The following is a 24,923-nucleotide window of genomic DNA, read 5'->3' on the forward strand; positions in this document are numbered from 1 at the left end:
TGGTCAAAAGACCCAAGAGCAATTGTATCTACACCAATAGTTTTCCTTAGAATTTGAAGGTAGCAAATGTTCCTGAAATTCAAACTCCAAACTACACAGATGTCAACCTCAGAATATTCTAAGGAACTGATGACAAATCCTACAAGCTGGGACATTGCTGCCAAAATCACCACAGGTCTGTTTCAAGTGTGGTCACATGACTCTATTGGAGTTCATAGGTTTTGGAGCCTGAAATCCTGAGCTGAATTCTTACCTCTGCTCACATTCTAACTTTATGACCGGCAAGTTACCTATCCTCAATTGAGTCATGTGTAAAATCTGTCTAACGCCAGTATAGCATCCTCATGAGGCTCTCATAAGGACTTCTATCTTCTTCATAAAGTAACACATGTTGAATGTTTCTTCCCTTCCCTTTAAGAAATTTCAGGGAAGTCATTCATTCTCTTTTAACCTTAAGTTTTCTTGTCATTTTTCTTTAAATAAGTGACAATTACTGTCCTGTTAGTTTCAGAGATGCAGTGAAGACACATAGCACAGTTGCTCTGAAGTACATGTTTATCCTCCCAGAGTACTATTTATGGAAGAAAATGGATTAACAAACACAAATCTTAATGTTCAACATATAATTATCCATTTATAATATTATAAGTTGGTGATAGCCATGATGTTCACGAACTTGAAAATTGATGAGAGTAGATTTTTAATGTTTGCATCACAAAAAAAGATAAGCAAATTCAAAGTAAAGCATATACCACTGCCCAGTGGATACATATATTAAATCATTATATACTATTACTACATTAAAATTTTCTCAATTAAAAACAAGTTTAAACAGACAAAATTTTAAATTTTAAAATAAGCCAGGCATGGCGGAATACGACTTCCATCCCAGCTACCCAGAAGACTGAGGAAGAAGTATGACCCAAACTCCATGTGTTGGAGACCAGCCTGGGCAATATACTAAGAGTCCAACTCAAAAAGCAAAAAATAAAGCTAACAAAATATGGACATTCTTGTTTTCTTTTTATGTAAGATTACCGAAGCCCCCCTCTCCTTTTAGGAACTTAACTGTGGTAGCAGTCTTCAAGTCTCTAAGACCTTATGTAGAATCCCCCACCGCATATGCTCAGGGATCACCTATGTCATTGTGGAAGACTGTCTATTGGCAGTCTTGTTGTGTTTAGTCACTCTTATGAAGCAACTGCCAGTCCTGAATGTGCTTAAGCAACGTCTGCAATATCTAGGTGGCAGAACTGAGATCTCAGGCAATAAACAGCAACCTGGGCCCATGGCCTGCAACAAATACACAAAGCAGACTGTCATTTTAAATGAGAATAGCCTTTGGATGACAACTTGAGAGCAACATAATAAACTTTAGCTAGAACTTTAACTAGAACTATGTAACTAAATGCTTCTGGATTTCTAGCCCAACAGAACTATAAGAAATGAGTGTGAGTTATCAGACTGCTAGTGTGGGATAGTTTGCTATTCAGCAATATGTAATTCATATATTACCTGATCACATATAAGTATGCATATATATACATATTCCTTTAGAAATCTGCAGAATACTATTTCAAGCTGAAGAACACAATGCATTCTAGAATCCTGACCCCAAAGTTGTTCATACAGAGAACCCACCATATCATGGACTCCCCACATAAATTCTACTGCACATCAAAATGTATTCTAAGTTAAAAACAAAAAACAATAGATACCCTTTTGCCTTCTATATCTTTATCAAAAAGAGAAGAATATAAATGAAAGCAGTTGACTTTACTAAAAAGTAAAACCATCATTACATTAACAGTTTTGAATAGGAGAATTCAAATTTTATGACCCATGGAACATGCATACTATGTCAGAAGGAATCAACAAATGCTTTGTGAATTGTCAAGCATTTATAATATTGGTCATTTTATTTTTTGTTTACTTTTGAAAAAATATACACTGGGGCTTAAACTCAGAGTCTTGTGTTATTGCTTAGCTATTTTACTCAAATCTTGAATCATACCTCTACTTCCCATTTTTGCTGGTTAGCTGAAAATAAGATTCTACTGTATTTTTCTGCTTGGATTGATTTTGAATCATGATCCTTAGAACTCAACCTCCTGAGTAGCTAGGATTACAGGCAGGAGTCACAGACACCTGTTGTTTTAAAGGAATCAAATAACAAATGAATTGATTGATTGTGTACACATTATAAACTTCTAAACATTTGTGAGAATGAATAAATATTCAAAAACAATAGCCCTCAGAAAACAGCATGTAGCTATATATATCTAACTCCAACATGATTTTTTTTCTTTTTGTGCATCCTGGGGCTTGAACTCAGGGCCTAGGTACTGTCTTTAGACAGTGCCCTGCACTTCCAACACTATTTTTATAGAAATTATAAAAGTTATTCTAAAATTTAAGAACTTAAAATAGCCAAAACAATCTTTAAAAAGTACAAAGTTGGGCCAAGAGTGTGGCCTAGTTGTAGAGTACTTGACTAGCATGCACAAAGCCCTGGGTTTGAGTTCTCAGTACCACATACACAGAAAGAGCTGAAAGTGATATTGAGCCTCAAGTGGTAGAACCCTAGTCTTGAGAAAGTCCAAGGAACTCAGGTCCTGAGTTCAAGCCCAGGACTGGCCTTTATCATTTCTAATTTCAAAATGCATAGTAATTAATAGGTTGAGGCATTGGTGTAAGTATTAATGATAGTTTTTCCCCCCCCAAAAAAAATTCAAAATGGAAACAACAATCTTTTTGGAATATTGCTCTATCTTGTTCTTAATCATTTATGGAAACCAGTACAAAAGTGATGATGACGATGATAATAATGATTATATGAATGTAAAAGGACTATCTGGTGGTGTAATTGGTTGAAGATTGGAAAGAAAAGAATACTGAAGGGTTAAAATGGTCTAAGTACATGAGAAAGGGTATCAATGTTTGTGAAGTAATGCACCTCTGTCTGGTGAATATAGTGTAACCCTTCTATTAATTACGATGGAAATATATGGAAAAAATAATCTAAGTACATTGTGTGTGTTTGCATATGCATGTGTATGCGTGTGTGTACACAGAAAAGCTACAAGTAGAGTGCTACCATTACGAAAGCTCCAGGAGAGTGTTCAGGCCCTGAGTTCAAGCCCCAGGATTGGAAAAAAATGTAAGATTCTAATAATTCATAAAGGAAACAATATATATGTATTCCACAAATACATACCCATGTACTTTTGTCAAAACCCATATTTATAGTATGAGCTTCATTTCATATAAATTTTATATAAAAAGAGGAACACTGTCAAAGTGTTCACTGTTCACTCTCAAAGTCTGATATTTATCAAACTTTAAAAAACAAATATGTGGGTCGGGAGTTTGGCCTAATGGTAGAGTACTTGCCTAGCATGCACGAAGACCCAGGTTCAATTCCTCGGTACCACATACGTAGCAAAAAGCCAGAAGTGGTGCTGTGGCTCAAGTGGTAGAGCTCTAGCCTTGAGAAAATCCAAGGACAGTGCTCAGGCCCTGAGCCCAAGCCCAGGACTGGCAAAAAATAAATAAATAAATAAATGAAAATAAATAAATAAAAAACAAATATGTGGGACTGGGAGCGTAGCCTAGTGGTAGAGTGCTTGCCTAGTATGCACAAAGTCCTGGGTTCAATTCCTCGATAAAACATACTCAGAAAAAAGCCAGAAGTGGCACTATGGCTCAAATGGCAGAGCACTAGCTTTGAGCATAACATGTTCAAGGGCAGTGCCCAGGCCCTGAGTTCAAGCCCCAGGACTGGGAAAAAAATGCTTATGGAGACTAGTATGCTCTACATATATTGAAAATAAGATGCTGAGAATTGTCTGCCTACAATTTTCGTGGTTGAATTATATTGAATACCTGTGTGTCAAGCTCATGAGAAGAAAAATATGTAAAATAGAACTCATCGTAAAATATCCTTTCTCTAAAAAGTTATGATATGAATTGATAAATGAATAGGTAGGGGAAAGGATAGATGATTGGCATGCAGTATGACAAATAGAGTGGGCTTCCTATCTTGCTACTTGCTCTGTGTGATGGCATAGAAGTCTTCACTGTGAAATTGGTTTAGTTTTAAAAATCTTAAAAATAACATGTTGAGAAAGAAATCATCTCCCAGAATTATTGTCTTAATAAGTACATCATTAGGAGATACACTAGGTCTCCTTGGCACAGGTCGAAACTTTCATAATAATGACCCAGAAGCACAACAAATCAAAGAAAGTCTGAATAAGTGGGACTGCATTAAATTGCAGAGCTTCTGTATGGCAAAGGACATAGCTAGAAAACTAAGTAGAAAGCCTGCAGAGTGGGAGAAGATCTTCACTAACCATAGAACAAAGGCCTCATATCAAAAATACAGCAACAGTTAAAAAAAATTGAGTCACTCCAAAAGTAATCTCCAAAGAAACAACCATCCCATTAAAAGATGGGCCAAAGACTTAAAGAGAATCTTCTCTGAAGAAGAAATAAGAATGGCCTACAGACACATGAAGAAATGCTCTCTGGCCATGAAAGAAATGTAAATCAAAACAACTCTAAGATTCCACCTCACTCCAGTTAGAATGGCCAAGATCAAGAAATCTAATAACAACAGATGCTAGAGGGGATGTGGCCAGGAGGGATCACTACTACACTGTTGGTGGGAGTGCAAACTCATTCAAACACTATGGAAAGCAGTATGGCAGTTCCTCAAAAGACTAAACATAGAACTCCCCTATGATCCAGCAATTCCACTATTTGGCATTTACCCAACCGTCCAGAAACAAGGGCATACTAAATCCACTAGCACAACGATGTTCATTGCAGCACTATTTACCATAGCAAAGTTATGGAACCAACCCAGATGCCCCTGAGTTGATGAGTAGATCAACAAGATGTGGTATTTATACACAATGAAATTCTATGCTGCTGTCAGAAAGAACAATATTGCTCCATTTGTAAAGAAATGGAAAGACTTGGAAAAAATCATATTAAGTGACATAAGCCAGACTCTAGGGAACATAGGCTCAATGGTTTCCCTCATTTGTCACAATCAGTAGAAACCTTGGACTCTCCTAGCAGACATTCACAATAGAACAAAATCTTGATACATAAGGCCATATAGTATGGCGCTAAATGTAAGGACCTCCAGGATATAGAAACAAAAGCCATATAATGAGTGATTGTTGTCCTTAATGTGCTATGTTATCTCTCATCTCTTTTGCCATCCCTTGGTTATCTTATATTGTTACAGTATTTTACCTTGTTATCTGATATATTGTATATATGATAATTTGGTTATTTGAAATAGGATAGGGAATGGGGGAAAACAAGATGAGGGGCTGGGTGAGGGGAAGGAAATGGGGACCAAGACTTGAAAAGGGTATCAATGTTTGTGAAGTAATGCACCTTCTATCTGGTGAATATAATGTAACCCTTCTACTAATTATGAAAAACATATATGAAAAAAAGAAAAGAAAAAAATAAGTACACTATTTAGCTTCAAATCTATACGTGGTTTGGTTCCTTCTTTTTCCTGCCCCCAGGATGGGATCTAGAGTATGAAACAATGACAACATGGCATACCGCACACTGCACTGTGGGTGTCTTAGGAACAGCTGAACAAGACAGCCACACATGTTCACCATGAAAAGATCACACATACACCACTGAGACTCAAAGTCTCAGAAATATCAGAATACACCATTTGCAGAAAGGAAGCACATGAAAGCCCACAGCACTTACTAAATTGAAATTCAAAGATATTTATTTCCATGTAAAGGCCAAACATATTTTTAAGAAAATAAACAAATGCCAGGTTTTCACTGAGATAAAATTAAGACTATTTGAGGCAATCTACAAAACTTACCACAAATCTAAACTGACAAATAGAAGAAATAAACAACGATTTTTTTAAAAAAGACTTCTAAGTGAACTGGTTCTAAAGGACACAGAGGCAGACAAAAGTTTGCTTTCCTGTTCAAATAATAGGGATCAGGTAATAGAAGTGAAATTAACTTACACAAAATTACTAGGAGAGCAATGGGTATAGCTTAGTGGCTGAGCACTTGCCCAGCACAAATGAGACACTTGATTTGACCAGCAGCATTGAAAACAAAAATGATTCACTTTAATTTTTTAATATATGTTATTTTTACAAAAACAATTAGGAAAGCTTGAAAGGTGAACATGTTAGACAGCAGTTCTGTAGGATAGCCAACTCTAGTAAGGAGCCACGAAGAATAAGGAGGATTTAGGCCTAATAACAAGGGCTTAGTTCTATTACACAGCACTTTGCAGGTCTCTAAGAGCTTTCAGGTGTTTTCTCTTGGCTCTCATAAAAGTACTGTGAGATGAACAGAGCTTAACATGATCCCTACATTATAAGAGCCTGAGATCAGAGTGCTGGAAAGCAGTGAGGCTGGCCTGGAGGGTAGGTCTTTGGACTCTTCATTTTCCAGGCAGGAAGCAAGGATTGTAGAAGCACAATGTGCTGATTTGGACATAGGAAAGGGGAGAACTCCATATGGACACCCCTCAAATGAAGAATGGGGTCCTGACCTGAAAAATTCCTTGGTAAGTTGAGAATGTTGTCGGGTGAAAATGCATGTGCTCTGTCTGTCCTTCCAGATACCTCAGCTTAGTCCCTCATCACTGCAGAGCCCCAAGGGCTGACCAGCAGCCAAGCTAGCTTCCACTGACAAGCATGGAGAAAGAAAGGATGGACTACATCTCATTAGCCAAGAAATGATCCGAATGCAAAATTCAACCTTTTGTATCTCCCTTATGCACATTGGTTCTGCACCACTATAAAGCTCAAAACCATGAAGTTGAACCATGGTGAATGGGGGAGCATTTTATCAGCACACAGTAAACTCATAAGGTTAGGATAGGCCAGGTGGAGAGCAGTAGCAAAATTATAAAAGTCTGGTGAGGGAAAATAGCTTAAAGGTCTAGAAGCCAGATCTGGGTGCTCCAGCCTCAAACCTAGAATTTCTACCTGGCCCTCTAAAAACTACAGTATTCTCACCTAAATATCCCAATTGTCCTTGAGTACTGTAACTTTCTATTCTTTTCTTCTAAAGGAACACTCTAAATTTTTGGTCCCTAGATCTAGATCTTTCATTGTGCTTCTTAACTACTACCTTCTCTGATCTCTACTGCATTCAAAATACAAAGCACCACCCCTTCCACACTGTGTGAGATGTTGTAGATTTGTTCACAATCTGCACAATTCTTTGACTAGATGCAAGTAGACTAATGGGGTATGGTACCAGAGAGTGGTAGGTGATACATTCCTCTAGGTGTCATGAAGGAAGGGACAATTGCACAGTTACTTAACCGACAATCTTACTGAACCCTTTCTGAACTTCAAGAGACTGATCCTTCTATCACCAACTGAGGCAAAGGAACTCACCTGAGGTCAGACCACAAACAGGTAGCAAAGCTAGATTTAAATGTAGAAACACAGAGTCCTGCCACAAACTTCAATGCTCTGTGGCCTCTCCAAGCAACAACAGCTTTCACAAGCAACAACAGTATGAATAAACAGCACACGAAAAATGTAGGTACCACAGCTGAGCATGCAGCCAACCAAAATCAAACTATCGGAGGAAAAAATGTACCTGATCTGAGAATGTATAGATTTCTTCCTTGCTGTTATTACTTCAACAACACATATAAACAACCAGTCAAATCACAATTCTGTTGAAGGTTGCAAACAATCTAGAGATGGCTAAAATTATACAAACATTCATATTCACGTGGCACTTACACTGTGCCATCTGAACTGGGATTGTAAGTAATCTGGAGATAACTACAGTTAAACAAACATTCATATTCACATTGTGCTTACACTGTGTCAGGGACTGCAACTGATCAAGAGAGGACTACAGTTAAATAATTATTCTCATCTCAACAACTCTTCTGAGGCTTGCAGGTAATCCAGAAATGACTACAAGTAAGCATTCACATTGCACTTATACTGTGCTATAGGTTGTAAGTAATCCAGAGATGACTTAAAGTATAAAGGAGGTTGAGTATAAGCCTTGTGCAATCATCTGTTAGGTCATATTCTGTGAGAGATTTGAGCATCTGTGAGATTTGTTATCCAAGGGGGCCTAGATCCACTCCTCTCAAGGCACCAAGAACCAGTACTTGTAGAACTGAGCAGACTCTAATTTCTATAAGTTCAATCTGTTGGGGCTCAAATTTCCTAAAAGAAAGGAAGATACTGAAATTCTGGGCACCCCAAATTTAAACTTCCCAATGTATTCTATGCCTTTCAGGCTATACAAATCTGTCCTTTCCAAAAGGCAATAATCAGAACAGAACTCTGTAGAATTGGTCTGTAGGATAGATTCCATTCTACTTGGAATAGTAAACACTTCATTTGGAAAATTAGAACACAATGATATCAGGAGGAGGCGGTGCACAGACACTTCTAACTATTCAACAGTGTTCATGGTCCACTTGTGGCTATTTTACTCACCTCTGTGGTAGTGCTATGAGGTAGACCCAGTGCAATCAGGTCACACAGCAATAGAGTGGCAGAGCTAGGATGTGAATCCAAGCTTCTAACTTGCAGTCTGCAAACCATACTCTTCTCTGCTTCTCCACCTGGAGCAGAATCAGAGACAGGAGAAGCTAGAAGAGATAGCACTAGACTAAAATGAAAAATAGTGTCAGACCCAAAAGGAGAGTCACAGTATAAAGAAAAGGTACCCCTCTTCCCACTCTGACGCTCATACACAAAGGCCTAGGGGATCCTTCCATGTTCCTGTTCTCTCTGCCACACATTATGCCCATATGATGACAGGGCTGGACATCACCTCATGATGTCTTTGGAAAAGCCACTACTGACTCTCATGACCCAAACTAACCAGTGGAAGATGAGCTAAGAGGTGGCTGTTTATGTAGATCCCAACTTTAAGACAACTGTGGCCAAGTTTCCAGCCGACACACTGTTGGGGAAGGTCAAAACAATAACAAAACGCCCTTCACATGAGATCACAGTAATTGCTTAATTATACACTGAATTATGTCATTACCACTTGGAAGCTTCTAGCCTTCTGTAGGCTACTCCCCTCTTGCTGCCTGCCTGGGTGGGGCCTTGCAGAAACTTGCGGTTTACTGAAGGGTTTCTACTCAAAGTCAGATCCCTTTGGCCTTGACAATGGGGTGACCTAGAAGAATGAGCCCACAAAAGCTAGTTGGACCTGGAACTGAAGTGTGAAATCTCATTAGAAGCCAAGAGAAGCCATGCTCTAGTGCTAAGGTCTCTCCCTGTCCACATCACATCACTGTATTTTCTTTCTAAATAAAAATGATCACTTCTGTGTTGCTTGGTCACTCAACAAGGAAAAAGGAACTGTTTTTCTTCTTTGTCATTTGTTGTTTATTTAGTGTGCAGAGGTAGAGTCTAATATCTTTAGAAAAGACTGTGCAGAAACTGGAAATTCTGGCTTCTTGAGTAATCTCTTCTTAAAATTTTTATTTGATGAGACATAGATTTTCTTTTCATTGATTGCCAAGAGGCTGCTTGATATTAGTGAGATATGGATTTTCTCTTTTACTAAAGAAGAAATTCTAAGGCTGGGCTTGGATGAACAAAGGTAACCCCAGAACTCAAGAGGCTGAGGCAAGAGGATCACAAGTTTGAGGCCCTATGCCAAACCTAAATCATCTCCTCATATAACAAAAAGGAAAGGGAAAAAGAAAGGGAGGAAGGGAAGGAAGGAAGCAGAAATGAATAACGAGAAGGAAATAAGGGGGGGAGGAGGGAGGAAAAAACATTTGGAACAATAAGATTATGGACATTTTAAAATTATTTTCTTTTTTCTTCCTCTTCTGCAGAGCTAGAGATTGAACCAAGGGCCCTGCACATGCTGAGCACATGGCCTACCCCTGAGATATATACCAAGCCTCATTTATTGCTTTAGAAAAGAAAATGTGCTAAGGACAAATGAAATGTAAGAACTTTACATGTTAAAAGTATCTATGAAATAAGGTTGTCTCAGACAAAGTTGTCAGGAAGGTCACAGGAAAAGAAAATGAGGATGAAGGGAACATTACTTTGTAATTTTTAAACTGGAAGGTTGGCCCTGGAATTATTTTTTATATAATTTTTTATTAAATAATTTACTAACATTGATTTTTACATCATATTTCAAATGTCATGTTTAACAAAAAAGTATTCAAAAAGGGAATATACAATCACTGGCACATAGATGTTAGAACATAATTAAAATTAAGCTGAGGATATGTATGTTATAGATACATACTAATCTATGTAATAAAACATTATGTCTACAAAGTATATAGCCCATTAGAGATTTTTATGTCTATGTGGTTATGTTTATCTCTGCAAGACGATGTCCATAACCTTGGGGGCCTTGGAATTCTTAATCCACATGTGTTAGGTGGGGGAAATGAGAAGAAACCCATCAAAATAATGGAATAATCTTAGCCAAGTGCCAGTGGCTCACACCTGTAATGCTAGCTAATGAGGAGGCTAAGATCTGAGGATCAAGGTTCAAAACCAGCCTGGGCATGAAAGTCCGTGAGACACTTATCTTCAATTAACCACCAAAAAACCAGAAATGGCACTGTGTTGCCATTACTCTACCACTTGAGTAATAGCTTTGAGCTGAAGAGCTCAGGGACAGAGCCCAGGCCCTGAGTTTAAGCCTCATGACCAACAAAAAAATAAATAAATAAAAATAATGGAAGGATCTTTACATGAGTATTGTATTTGGGATATACTAAATCATTGTTCTACTTAAATTTAACCCAATGGCTGAGCAATTGAAGGTTTGAAGCTGCAGGGTTTTTTGGGGGGTTTTTTTGGTTGTTTGTGTTGGTGGTAGTGGTACTAGGATTTGAAGTCAGGGCCTCACACTTGGTAAGTTAGGCCTACGTATGATTTACCTGGGTGTGCCATTCACACCTCTGTGACCTATGCTTCCACAAATCACCAGAATGACAGGCATACACCACCATGCCCATTGGTCAAGGCAGATTGTCAAAAAGTTTTCTGTGGGGGGGGGAGGGGACAGGAGCGGGGTGGAGAGGGTGGTGGAGTCTGGACTGTCATCAAATAACAATCTCTCAATCTTCATCTCTTAAGGATTTAGAATAAAATTTGATCCACTATACTCACCTAAAAGTTATCTAATTTTAAAGATCATTTTGAAATTATTCAAAATCATGCATTTTGATGTGAAGAATTAAATCAAAATGCCACCTTTTTTAAGTGACAGGTATGTACAATAGACCAAGAAGAATGAGAAAAGCCACCTTCCTGGAAGATCGGCGGAAGATGGTGGCGGTTCAGTGTGAGTATTTCTGAGCTCTCACCAAGATTCCACTTCTAGCATCGTACTGGAAAGTTTATTCCCAAAGATTGATTCTAAGTAAGCTTTAGCACCACAGAGATCTCAGTCAGAGAGGAAAAAGGGAGGAAATTGGTGCAAGAAAACAGTGTGGAGTGGCACCAGCCTCCTTCCGGAACCTGAGCAGACAGCGCTTCTCTGTCTGCCGGCTCCAGACAGAGCCACACAGAGCCTGCGAGAGCCCAGAGCTGACACCCAGCCATGGTGCAAACCTACCAGCTTCATGGAACCAGAAAACCCAGCAATTTGTGGGGTTTATGTCTCCATGGAGACATTTCCACTTCTACTCACAGAATGACATTGGAAGGAATCCCCTCCCCTCGTAGCCAACAGCAGAGCCATCTTGACTGCTGGCAAAGACCCTGCCAAACCAACTGGAGCCTGAGAAGTGGTGCTGGCAGCAATATCCATCAAAAGGGCAAAGGTCTTCCCAGAGGCAGCTTAGCAGGACATCCACCTCCAGCACTAGTGAAAGTTCCTCCTCCTGAGGGGAGCCGAACTTCTGGCAAACAAAGCCATTGGTGGTTCCATGGGATTTTTTCTTCCCAATTAAGCAAACTGATCTGAAAAACTGCAAAGCCAAATCACAGGAGAAAAAGACTTTTTAAAGTGTTTGGATCCCGAATTTAGTGGAGACATAAGTTTCCCACCCGGCCCCGCCCCCTCCCCAAAAAACAAACTGAAGAATACCCCCTTGTTTTTTACTACCTTTTTCATTTGCATTTTTTTTGTTCTTATTTTTTTTGCCATTTGATCTCTGCCTCCCCCTTTTTTTTAAATGTTATGTTTTTTCTTTCCATTTTTTTTCTTTCACTTTCCTTTTGTCCTTGTGGTCATTACTATAAAGATAGTGACAGCACTGGGTACAGACTGGATTCAAATTATATTTTTATTGATACAGTCACCTGCTTTTTATTTTTTTTTAATTTTATTTTTTTATTGTAATTAGTAAAAGGGTTACATGATATTTGCCAGATAGAAGGTGCATTAATTCACATACATTGATACCCTTTCACATGTCTTGGTACCCGTTTCCCTCCCCCCCCCCACACCCCCACCCGTCTTGGTTTTCCCCCCTTCCCTATCAAATTTCCAATACAAATAAGTTCAATATATCAGATAACAAAGTGAGATACTATAACAATATGAGATAACCAAGGGACAGCAAAGGAGATGAGAGACAACATAGTACATTAAGGACAACAATCATTCATTATATGGCTTTTGTTTCACTATCCTGGAGGTCCTTTCAATTAGCTTCACATTATATGTCCTTATGTATCAAGATTTTGCTCTATTGCAAATCTCTGCTAGTAGAGCCCAAGGTTTCTACTGATTAAGTCACCTGCTTTTTAATCTGTCAGTTCTTAACCCTACTATTTCTTGTTTAAGAACTCGCAATTATGTGGGTTCTCCCCCCATCTTTTTTTTCTTATTTCTTTTATTTTTACTTTTTAAAAATTTTTATCATTGATCTCTCCTATATGTACCTTCCTCTTTATATATTCTTACTATTACTCTTCTCATTTTTAGTAAGTTTTATCTTATTTTTTTCTAAATTTTGTACTCAACTATTTTACCTATTACCTTAGGTCAGTTATCCTTGCGCTATCCCTTTCTTCATTAATATATTAATCTTACACTCCTACAGTACTCTTTTCTTACCTCCCCTCTTGTCTTTTATACTGTTTTTCTATCTCTAATCCTATGTTCATCCTTCAACTTTTATAATGCATGGATCTACAGTTGTTGGTTGTTGAGCAATACTGTGTATCTAGGTGTTCAATTATACTGTAGGTCCAGAATGACTTAAATATCATAGAGATTGGATTGTTGGGTTTCTTTTGGTCATAAAACAGTGATCGGTGGTGGTGCTAGATTTGTCTGTAAGTGCACAAAAAGAGAGAGGGAGGGAGAGAGAGAGAGAGAAAGAGAGAGAGAGAGAGAGAGAGAGAGAGAGAGAGGGGGGGGGGAGATAATACCAGTCTAAAATTGTGAACTTCTATTGTCTGGCAATACTGTATATCTAGATGTTCAATTATACTGTAGGTCCAGAGTGACTTAAATATCATAGAGATTGGATTGTTGGGGTTTTATTTTTTGGTCATAAAACAGTGATTGGTGGTGGTGTTAGATTTGTCTGTAAGTGCACAAAAAGAAAGAGAGGGAGTAATAATACCAGTCTACAATTGTGAACTTCTATTGTCTGGCCAACTAAAAAGCTCTAGGTAGTTTACACCTGAAAAATTGTAATCTTGTGCAGTATTAGTCTTGCTCCCATTTTCAAATAGGCAGAACAAGAAACTCAAGAAAAATGGCAAATCAAGGAATAGCATCTCCCATCCAATATAAACAGGCAATGGAGCAGTCAATGGCAAAATTAAAGGAGAGTCCTCTAAATGCTACACAAATGCAATTGGTAAACATGATTAATGAAAAGTTTGAAACCATAAAGAAACAGCAACGTGAATGAGAGGAAGCCATATCTAAATGAGAGGAAAACATAAATAAAGAGATACGTGAAGGTGAGGAAGCCATAAAGGAGGCCAAAAAAAGGATTTACGTGATCATGAGGTAGCTAGAAATAAAAATGGATGAATTCATAGAATCCATGAACAAAAAGCTGACCGAACTCCAACGAATGTCCAATGAGAGTGAAGCTGCTGAGGTAAAGGACTTCAAAGAAATCACTCAAATGGAAATCAAGGAGTTAAAGAAGTCCATACATGATCTAAAACAAGAGATGCAAGGCATCAAAAATGACCAATTGGAAGGAAGGGAGAAGAACAAAGTAGAAAGTATTGATAGCAGGATAGACAATGAAGAAGAGAGAATCTCTGGGGTCAAAGATAATCTAGTTGTTATAGAGAAAGAACAGAAAATGAGTCAAACCAAATCTAGGAAATTTGAGAGAATGCTTCAGGAGGTCCAAGATACAATTAGGAAGCCTAATTTAAGGTTAATTGGTATTAAGGAGGGCCTGGAGAAAAAGGTCAATGGTATTGGAAATATACTTCAGGGAGAGACCTTCTCAAATATATTCAGAAGGGCAGGCCCATCCAGATAAAAGAAGCTTTTAGAACCCAAACAGACCTGACCAGACCCCCACACAACATTATGATCCATACAGGATCAATAGAGACCAAAGAAAGGATCCTTAAAGCAACCAGGGAGAAGAGAACAATCACCTACAAAGGAAAACCAATCAGAATAACCACAGATTTCTCAGCAGAGACCATGCAAGCAAGAAGAGATTGGAAGGATATATGTCATGCCCTTAAGACAAATAACTACCAACCAAGAATACTGTACCTAGATAAGTTCTCATTCATGACTGAGGGAAAAATAAAAACCTTCCATTCCAAGCAAAAGGTTTCAACTTTACGTAGCAACCAAACCAGTATTACAGAAAAATCTCAGATGTTCTACACATTGAAAACCAACACAAATGTGGTACTGACAAAGAAATGGCACCCAAAATTCATACCAGCTAATCACTGCAAGAACTTTGAAGCCACAGGTCTTAATGAAAGCGTTTTAAAAATGATAGGAACTAGTAATGCTCCAATTAAAAGGCATAGACTGTCTAGTTGGATCAAAAACCAAGATCCAAAATTCTGCTGTTTCAAGAGACACATCTTGCCAAAAAAAATGAAACATTTTTTGAAAGAGAGAGGTTGGAATAAAGTTTATCATGCTAACAGCCCCCATAAGCAGGCTGGAGTTGCCATCCTTATATCAGATAAAATAGACTTCAAACTAAAATTAGTGAGAAAAGACAAAGAAGATTATGTCCTCCAGGAGGATATAACCATACTAAATAACTACACACCTAATTCCAGAGTGGTGAACTTCATCAAGAAACCTTTACTTTCAGTAAAACCACACGTAGATGAAAACACAGTGATTGTTGGTGACTTTAACACACCATTCTCACCTATGGACAATCAGGCAAAAACTCAAAAGAGAAACCTCAGAATTGAACAACTGTAAAGACCAATTAGATCTAACAGACATCTTCAGATTATTCTACCCAGCAACATCACAATATACATTTGTTTCAGCAGTACATGGAACATTTTTCAAAATAGACCACATTTTAGGGCATAAAACAAATCTGTGCAGATTCAGAAACACTGAAATTATTCCCTGTATTCTCTCAGGCCACAAGGGCATCAAATTGGAACCGAACACCAATCTCCACCAACAAAAACCCTGTAACTCATGGAGATTGAAGAACAACACATTGTTGAATCACCAATGGGTCATCCAGGAGACCAGAACAGTTTATGAAATTTAACAAAAAGGAGTGTAAAAATACCTGCTCCTTTGGGACACAGCAAAGGGAGTACTCAGAGGAAAATTTATAGCTCTGAGTGTTTACATTAACAAATTGGAAAAATTCCAAACCAACAATCTAATGTCGCATGTTAAGCTCCTGGAAAAAGAGCAACAAACCAACCCTAATCTCAGTAGAAGAAAGCAAATTTTTTTACTCAAAGCAGAATTAAATTAATTGGAGTCCAAAACAACTATAGAAAGAATCAACAAAACAGGGAGTTGGTTCTTTGAAAAAATTAACAAAATTGACAGACCCTTAGCAAATCTTACCACAAAAAGAAGGGAGCATACCCAAATAAAAAAAATGGCAGATGAGAGTGGTGATATCACACCATAGCATCATGAGGGAATACTTTTCAAACCTTTATGCTAACAAATTTGAGATTCTAGAAGAAATGTATAAATTTCTAGCCAATATTAATATACCCACACAGAACCAAGAAGACCTAATCCAACTAAACAGACCTATTTCAAGCACTGAAAGAGAAATGGCAATAAGGGACCAACCATCCAAGAAAAGCCCAGGGCCAGATGGATTCACAGCTAAATTCTATAAGGTCTTCAAAGTAAAGCCCACACCAATATCCTCAAGCTCTTCAAGAATTTGAAAATGAAGACTCTTTGCCAAACTAATTCTATGCAGCCACCATAACCCTCATCTCAAAACCAGACAGAGACCCATCAAAGAAAGAGAACTATACACTCATTTCTTTGATGAATATTGATGCAAAACTTCTAAACAAAATAATGGCTATCCATCTTCAGAAATTAATCAAAAAATTATACACTATGATCAAACAGGATTCCTCACAGGGAGGCAAAGCTGGTTCAACACATGCAAGTCAATTAATATAATTCAACACATCAACAGGAGCAAGGACAAGAATCACATGATTGTCTCAATACATGCAGAAAAGGCATTTGACAAGATCCAACACCCTTTTGTATTAAAAGCTCTGGAGAAACTAGAAATCCATAGAATATTCCTCAAGATAATAAAAGCTGTATATGACAAACACACAGCTGGTATTATACTTAATGGTGAAAAGCTAAAGCCATTTCCTCTAAAATCAGGAACGAATCAAGGATGTCCACTCTCTCCACTCCTCTTTAATATAGTATTAGAATGCCTAGCCAGAGCAATAAGGCAAGAAGCAAGCATAAATGGGATCCAAATAGGGAAAGAGGAAGTGAAACTTTCCCTCTTTGCAGATGACATGATTCTGTATTTAAAGAACTCTGTAGACTCCACTCTGAAGTTGCTTGAGCTGAATCAAAACTTTGGCAAGGTATCAGGGTATAAAACTAACCCTCAAAAATCATCTGTCATCCTATATGACAACAGTGACAGGAACGAGGGAACAATCAGGAAAGCAACTCCTTTCGCAATAGCCTCAAAGAAAATAAAGTACCTAGGAATTAACTTAATTAAGAATGTAAAGGACCTTTTTGATGAAAACTTTAAAACCCTTAAAAGGGAAATTAAAGCAGAACTGGGAAAATGGAAAAACCTCCCATGCTCCTGGATTAGAAGAATTAACGTCATGAAAATGGCAATCTTGCCAAGGACTATCTACAAATTCAACGCAATACCCATCAATATCCCAATGTCATTCTTTAAAGAAATAGAAGAGGCAATCCAAAATTTCATATGGAATAATAAAAGACCCTATATAGCAAAAACAATCCTCATGCACAAAAACAATCTTCATGCAGGAGAAATTTCAATACCAAACTTTAGACTCTATTACACAGCTATAATTATCAAAACAGCTTGGTATTGGAGCAAGAACAGGCCTGAAGATGAATGGAATAGAAATGAGGACCCAGATATTAACCCAAGATCTATGGCCACCTAATCTTTGATAAGGGAACGAAAAAAATAGAATGGAAGAAAGACAGCCTCTTCAACAAGTGTTGTTGGCAAAACTGGTTAGTATCTGCAGAAAACTAACGTTGGATCCTTCTTTGTCACTCTGCACCAGGATTAATTCCAATGGATCAAAGACCTTGAGGTAAAAGGAGGTACACTGAAAACGTTGCAATAAGGAACAGGAGATACCCTATGTCTCCTTGGCACAGGTCAAAACTTTCTTAATAAAGACCAAGAAACACAACAAAAGAGATGGTCTAGATAAGTGGGACTGCATTCAACTGCAGAGCTTCTGTATGGCAAAGGATATAGCGAGAAAACTAACTAGAAAGCCTGCAGAGTGGGAGAAGACCTTCACTAACCATACAACAGACAAAGGCCTCATATCTAAAATATATCAACAGCTCAAAAAATTGAATGACTTCAAAACTAATCTCCAAAGAAACAACCATCCCCCCCCAAAAAAATAAGAAACAACCATCCCATTAAAAGATGGGCCAAAGACTTAAAGAGAGTCTTCTCTGAAGAAGAAATAAAAATGGCCTATAGACACATGAGGAAATGCTCAACATCTCTGGCCATAAAAGAAATGCAAATCAAAACAACTCTGAGATTACACCTCACTCCAGTTAGAATGGCCAGGATTAAGAAAACTAATAACAACATATGCTGGAGGGGATGTGGCCAGGAGAGATCACTACTACACTGTTGGTGGGAGTGCCAACTTATCCAACCATTATGGAAAGCAGTATGGCAATTCTTCAAAAGACTAAAAATAAAACTCCCCTATGACCCAGCAATTCCACTACTTGGCATTTATGCAACCGTCCAGAAACAAGGACAGACTAATCCACTAGCACAACGATGTTCATTGCAGCACTATTTACCATAGCAAAGATGTGGAACCAACCCAGATGTCCCTCAGTTAATGAGTGGATCAACAAGATTTGGTATTTATACACAATGGAATTCTATGCTGCTGTCAGAAAAAAATGACATCGCCCCATTTGTAAGGAAATGGAAAGAGAAAAAAATCGTATTAAGTGAAGTAAGCCAGACTCAAAGGAACATAGGCCCAATAGTCTCCCTCATTTGTCATAATTTGTAGAAACCTTGGACTCTCCTAACAGAGATTTACAATAGAACAAAATCTAGAGACATAAGGCCAAATACTATGACACTAAATGTAAGGACCTCCAGGATAAGGAAAGAAAAGCCACATTCATATCCTTAATGTGCAATGTTATCTCTCATCTCTTTTGCCATCCCTTGGTTATCTCATATTATTACAATATTTCACCTTGTTATCTGATATATTTTATAAGTGCTTAATTGGTTATTTGAAATTGGATAGGGAAGGGGGGAAGTCGAGATGAGCAGGGCGAGGGTGGGAGGGAAATGGGTACCATGTCGTGAGAAAGAGTATCAATGTTTGTGAAGTTATGCACCTTCCATCTGGTGAATATAATGTAACCCTTCTATTAATCTCAATGAAAAAAAAAGAAATGTAAATCAAAACAACTCTAAGATTCCACCTCACTCCAGTTAGAATGGCCAGGATCAAGAAATCTAATAACAACAGATGCTGGAGGGGATGTGGCCAGGAGGGATCACTATTACACTGCTGGTTGAAGTGCAAACTCAATCAACCACAATGGAAAGCAGTATGGCAGTTCCTCAAAAAACTAGACATAGAGCTCCCTATGATCCAGCAATTCTACTACTTGGCATTTACCCACTGGTCCAGAAACACGGATATATGAAATCCACTATCGCAATGATGTTCATTGCAACACTATTTACCATAGCAAAAATATGGAACCAACCCAGATGCCTCTCAGTTGATGAGTGAATCAAGAAGATGTGGTATTTATACACAATGGAATTTATATGCTGCTCTCAGAAAGAATGACATCGCCCCATTTGTGAAATGAAAAGACTTAGAAAAAAATCATATTAAGTGAAGTAAGCCAGACTCAAAGGAACATAGTCAATGGTTTCCCTCATTTGTCATAATCAATAGAAACCTTGGGCTCTCCTAGCAGATATTTGCAATAGAGCAAAACCTTAGTTACATAAGGCCATATAGGATAACACTAAATGGAAGGACCTCCAGGATATAGAAACAAAAACCATATAATGAATGATTGTTGTCCTTAATTTGCTATGTTATTTCTCATTTCTTTTGCTGTCTCTTGATTATCTCATATTGTTACAGTATTTTATCTTGTTATCTGATATACTATTTATTTGTTTATTTGAAATTGGATAGGGAAGGGGGAAAACAAGATGAGGGGTGGGGGTTGAGGGAGAGAAATGGGGACCAAGACATGAGGGAGGGTATCACTGTTTGTGAACTAATGCACCTTCTATCTGGTGAATATAATGCAACCCTTCTACAATAAAAAAAAATATATTTTAAAAAAGAAATGCCACCTTCCTAGAAGAATATCATATAAAAATATAATCTTTCTTAATGGCAATATTTTAGGGGGTTGGGAGAGTGCTAGCCATTGAGCAAAACCAGTAGGTATCAAGTTCAAGTCTCTGTCTCAGACCTAAAAAGAAAAAAAAAGCAAAAACAGAAGAAAGAGAAATGAGGGGTCAGGAGCATAGCCTACTGGTAGAGTGCTCACCTAGCATGCCTGAAGCCCTCGGTCCTATTTCTTGGTACCACAGACACAGAAAAAGCTGGAAGTGAGGCAGGGCATAGTGGTTCAAGCCTATAATCCTAGCTACTCTGGAGCATAAAACCTGAGAATCAAGGTTCAAAGCCAGCCTAGGGAACAGAAAGACCTGAGACTCTTATCTCAAATTAACCTCTAGAAAATGGGAAGTGGTGCTGTGGCTCAAGGGTAGGGCAGTAGCCTTGAGCTGAAGAGCTCTGGGACAGCACCCAGGCAACAGTTTAAGCCCCAAGACCCTCAAAATAAAAAGAAAGAGAGGGGGTTGGGAAGGAAGGTTATTAGAAATAGTTCTAGGAGTGCACAGACTCTTGCTCTATTTCAATTCCTCATTATCAACTCCAAGTGCTGCATTGGTCTTGAACTGTCTGGACTTTTGTTTTCCTGGATTTATAAATAGGTAGTTGGACTACATGTCTCAAATGCGGCTTAGAAGGACACAAATCTATTATTATACAATTTTTTTTGTTTTCCTTTTAAGCTTTTGTGGGCAAGAATACACATGATGCAGGGACAAAAATATCTGCTGTTCACTTGTTCCTTTCTGATACAGCAGCTTTTCATTTTCTACCTTTGGCAAACTTACCAAAATCGCCCAGTGTTCAAAACATGAGCGTCTTTTTATGACTCTTGAGATGCAGATAATTTTAAATCATTGTATCCACCATTGCAGATCAATAGATCTCCTAATGAACTTACTAGACTAAAATTAGTGACTACACAAAACAAGTGATTGAGGACCTGCCACATAGTTTTATCCTATTATGCATGTCCTTACCTGGGTGGAGTTCTACTTGCCTGAAGATAACTCTCCTTTTACCTGGGACCTAATCTATTTAACATCTCCTATTATATCTAGACTTGGATGTCAGAATTAGCCCCCAGCCCAATTCACTTCCTCCTACCATGTTGCCCATCTCTATTCAGCTCCTACACAGTCTACCAATCAGCAATCAACTTGAAACAGAAAAACTGGGGAACAGAGAAGATGATCTGGTCCAATCAGTAGTTAGCCAGAGACATCAAATTTCTTGTGATGGCTGAATTGTGTTCATTCCCTCTCTCTCTTTCTCATAAAAAAAAAACCTTAGCACATAATAATAAAAAATTAAAAATTAATTAAAAATAAAAATAAATAAATAATAAAAAATTAAAAACCCATTGAAGTCAAAATCCCAGTACCTCAGAATGTGACAATATTTGGAGATAGGCTATTTAACAAGATAATTAAGGTTAAGGTTAACTTAGGTAGTTAAGGAGGATCTTGACTGGATCTGATTGGTGTCTTTACAAGGAGAGACAAAAACATAGATACACACAGAAAAGAGACTAAGGAGATGGGCCTTACGAGAAACCATCTCTGCCCACACCTTGACCTTGAAGTTTTCAGAACAGTAAGAAAATAAATGTCAGTTGTCTAAGCCATTCATCTGTGGCACTTTGTTAAAGAAGCCCTAGCTAACTAATACATTTATGAAATAATTGTCTTGGTAAGTATTTTAAGTAAGGTATGGAAGAACCCAAGAGTTTCATACCTGCGTGCTCATTACTGCTCATGTATGGACTCAGCTGGTATTCTCTCACATGGGCCCTTATGTCCCTTGTGAGAGGCACCTTCATTGGTGTCTCTCACAATAAGAAACCACACTGCTATTTAGCCTGGCAACTCAAAGTCAGGCAGAGGTTGTGGAACTGTTTGTAAATTCCTTCCCACTGTAAGACTAGGAAGAGAGGAGAAGGCACGTATCTGTTGCTCAATAGCTGGACAGTAGTGGCTCACACATATAAGCCTAGTTACTCAGGAGGTTGAGATCTGAAGATCACAGTTCAAAGTCAGCCTAAGGAGGAAAAATCTGTGAGACTCTTATCTCCAATTAACTAGGAAAAAAGAATCCAGAAGTGGACCTCTGATAGAGCACTAGCTTTGAGTAAAACATCTGAGGAACAGTGCTCAGACTCTGAGTTCAAGCAAAATCTGGGCTAAGAAGGAGTCTTTCTTGGAGCTCTGCTACACCAAAGTTAGCTTTCTTCTCTATCAACAGCTGATGATGTAGTGTGACAATTTACACAGAAGATGAATATGTGTGTCTCATTTAACCTTCACATGATCAAGAAGGTAAATTTTATCAATACAGATGATATAGGCAAAAAATGCAATCTTAGTTTGTAAATGTGGTATCTATTAATTGATTATCTACCACTACTGGATCCACAAAAGAGGCCAAATTGTGTACGTCAATTATAACAGTATATAGAATATTTTCAAAGCATTATGCTGTTAATATGTGTAAATAATGTGTATGAGAGCCAGCCGTGCTCTGTTCATGTGAACCTATTTATATGTATTTTTTTGGTCGATTGTGGGACTTGAGCTCTGGGCCTCAGCATTGTCCCTGAGCTCTTCAGCTCAAGTCTACTGCCCTACCACTTGAGCCACAGCGCCACTTCCAGTTTTCTGGTAATGAATTGGAGATAAGAGTCTCTCGGACTCAGATCTCAGCCTCTCGAGTAGTTAGGATTACAGGCATGAGCCATCGTGCCAGGCTTATATGTGTTTTTTGAGGCTGCAGATAATCAGATGCCTGGTTCTCAAACATATTCAGGAATGCTCATTCTGATATAATACTATCTTGGGCCCTTAATCATTACTGTAGAATTTGGCTACTGGGAAAACATTGTCTCTAAAAATATCTGAAAAACTTTTTCTGAGGCCAAGTATTAACCAGCAATTGAAACTTTTGACCAAGCCCTAATCCTCAGAAGTCAAATTCAGCTATGGAGACGTGATCACAAGCTACTAGAAGCAGTGAAAGTCAACTTACAGCCTCTCCATCCCATGAAACCTAGATATCCAGATCCTAAGAAGAGCTGCCAACCACAGATGCATTTGGAAGGGAGGGTTATTTTTCCATTTCTAAGTACGAATCATGGAATAGGAAAAGCACTAACAGTTGAGACACCATATGTGAACCCCTTAGCGCTGGCATTTCATGCTGTGTTGAAGCTTCTGGCTTTCTTTGTGCATCCCCTAGGCACCATACCAGGAGCCGCAGGGAGCTGCTGGCAGCTCAGATAAGGCTCTTCTGGGCTATTACAGTCGAAGAAAAATGCTTTTGCTGAGCCTTTGGTACCCTGAAGGAGGATGCATTCATAGGGAAGGAATGTAAATTTCCATCATTTCATGTCCTTTTATTCTGTATCCTATTTGGTGCTAAGGGCAACAATTTGTGAGTGTGTGTGTGTGTGTGTGTGTGCGCGCACACACACACGTGCAAGTGTGTGTATGCAATGTGTACTTGGCTTTTTCCCTATCAAGGAATGTTGTATTCTGTCACCAGTTTCATTAGCTGTAGTCTTTTCACTGATCAAAGAGGATAGTTCTGCTGTGCAATTTGTACACGTTGGTTTGAGGTGTTCACGTGGTTTAGGGACCAAGACATAAATGGCTGTGTGCTTGCTTATTGTATGCCTCAGTCCAGTGTTGCTGAGTTCTTAGAAAGCAGTAGATTGGCAGCAGCCATGCAAGGGTAGGCCAGGCTTCAGCCTCATTCATATCCTACCTCTGCAGATGATTCAGCAACCCCTCAAAACTGAATCTAGCCCAGCTTCCCTAAGCAGGCATATCTACCCAAGCAGTACTCTGGGAATGCATAAAAACTACCCCAGGAATGCCTCTCCAGCACACACACACATATGTACATACATGTATACACAGATGTACAACCAGACCATCTTCATTTGTCTTTCTTCGTGGGATCTTCCTCATTCCAAGCTATGCTTATTCTTCAATCTTCACTGGATTTGAAATCACTTGCATTTGGGGATTATATCCATATTTTGAACTTCTATTTGTGGCTTGACTTACCACTACTCAGAAGAAGGAAACAACTCCAGGAGGCTGACTGTCAAGGTCTACCTGCCATCAGTTTTCTTGTTGAGAGGTAGAAGCAGTAAGCTTAAGAGACGGTCTGAATTCAGACACAGACAGGAAAACAAAGTGCATGGTACAGGTGAAACTATAGCATCTTCTGACAGTGCTGCAGTTTTGAGGCCCTGTTGTCACACCCACACCAGGCATGGGAACAATGTGTGTGTCTGGGGTTTGGGTAAGGAGGTCTCTAGGACAGCCCCTTTTGCCTTGGGGAATTTCTGAATACTGCTGAAGTTTTTACCTCAGTCCTGTTTTTGATAATGGAGCCTATCACACAAGCTTTCCTTGCTTCCATATGCCAAACCTTCTGAACTGGTAATAGCTGAGCAGTCTTCTGGTCCTCCATCTTTTCCACTGACGCCTCTGAAATGTGATTTCTGTGCTCAAAAATAAATGCCAACATATCATTACCCCGTATCTCCTTGGCTCTTAATCTTGTCTTTACAGAGTGATTGTCACCAAGCCTGACAGAGAAAAGTTCTGTGGCCACAGAAACCTGCCCCTGTTGTACTATTCTCCGCATCTTTTGGGGAACTTCAGCCCTCTGACAAATGCCTGTGACAAATGCCTTGCTGGACACATCAAATTAACCACTAGGAAAACAGAAGTGGCAGTGTTGCTTAAGAGGTAGGGTGGAGGCCTTGAGCTGAAGAGCTCCAGGACAGCATCCAGGCCTAGGCCCAGAGCTCAAGCCC

This window comes from Megascapheus bottae, chromosome 22 (genome assembly GCF_031878675.1).
Source record: "Megascapheus bottae isolate mThoBot1 chromosome 22, mThoBot2.hap1, whole genome shotgun sequence".
NCBI classification, from domain to species: domain Eukaryota; kingdom Metazoa; phylum Chordata; class Mammalia; order Rodentia; family Geomyidae; genus Megascapheus; species Megascapheus bottae.